Genomic DNA, 1,182 nt, shown 5'->3' with positions numbered 1-1,182 from the left:
ATGAGGAAGGGGTACACAGGTGGCTGCATGGCATCTTTGAAGAGAAAGACAGGTGCTTTATATACATTTAGTTTTTGAATTCTTGAATGATAATGAAAGATGTTGCAATGACGATTTTCTAGTGTTACACTATTTGTTATTTATATTTGTTAATGTATTATTTGTATGGCAATCAGAATCTGTTTATCATACTTTTTTTATGTTTTGTTGTCTTTCTACTAAGTAACAACATTACATGCAGTAGATTCTAGTAAAGCTAATATTATTAATTATGACTACAGGGATGCAGACACAAATATAATATTGGTTTAAACATATCTGGATGGTTTATATACTAAAAAAATGAAAGTTCTTTAAAAACAATAAGCCTATTATGGGCCAAAAAATACTGAGCCAGATGGTGGTCTTAGTTCACTTGCATTGGTAATATAAAAGAAAGTTGTTGAATCTTTTAAAGATATTAAAAAAACGATAAGTATACAAGAAGAAAATGTACACTATCCAGGATACAGCCCAAATGTATAGACTATGCACACAAAATATCAATCATTCATTCAAAGCAGACATGATTAAATCACAAAATAAAAACATTGAAATGTTGAATACATTTAATATACAAGAATTTTATTTTTTTATTTTTGTAATAAATTTACAATCATCATTTTTAAATTTAATGTTTAATATTCCTCAGACTTCTTCAAGATTTCTACTCAACTGATCCAAGCAAGCGAGGGCGCCTTGGTGACAATGGTGGAGTCTCTAAACTGAGCCTGAAAAAGACACTACCAGCTCTTCTGTTTTCATGCGGAATTGGAATACCAATATTTTTAACAAAGCCTTGCCGAGATCTGTACTGGCAAATATGGCTGTTTGGAACATTATTCTGTAGTCTGTACATGCGTTCAACAACATAAAATTTAAAAGTGTAAAACAAATATGGTGTCTCAAAGGATGTTTATGAATAACCAACTGTTGTCGTCCAGTGCCAGTGACAAATATTCAGATTCAGATATCATTTATTATGATAAGGCAATCCATATGGAATACTTTTACAAACTTGGAATGAATTACAAACGACACTTAATAAAATACAATGCAAAATGCTAACAACAGATACGGATATTAATTATTAAAATTATACTGTATATAGTAATAAAGTTTTAAAAATATAGTTAAACATCC

At 29.7% G+C, this 1,182-nt stretch overlaps 1 long non-coding RNA gene across 1 annotated transcript; it reads left to right on the top strand.

The window, feature by feature from the left end:
- On the top strand, positions 1-1,171 carry LOC117124634. Its single transcript, XR_004447997.1, has 2 exons — positions 1-52; positions 692-1,171. It is a non-coding gene; the product is annotated as an uncharacterized LOC117124634 (long non-coding RNA).
- Positions 1,172-1,182: the final 11 nt, after the last annotated feature.

This window comes from Anneissia japonica, unplaced genomic scaffold (genome assembly GCF_011630105.1).
Source record: "Anneissia japonica isolate Jap-2015-1 unplaced genomic scaffold, ASM1163010v1 scaffold284528_len1182_cov169, whole genome shotgun sequence".
NCBI classification, from domain to species: Eukaryota; Metazoa; Echinodermata; class Crinoidea; order Comatulida; family Comatulidae; genus Anneissia; species Anneissia japonica.
The sequence above is the reverse complement of the archived record's forward strand: the minus strand, read 5'-3'. Positions and strand labels throughout refer to the sequence as shown.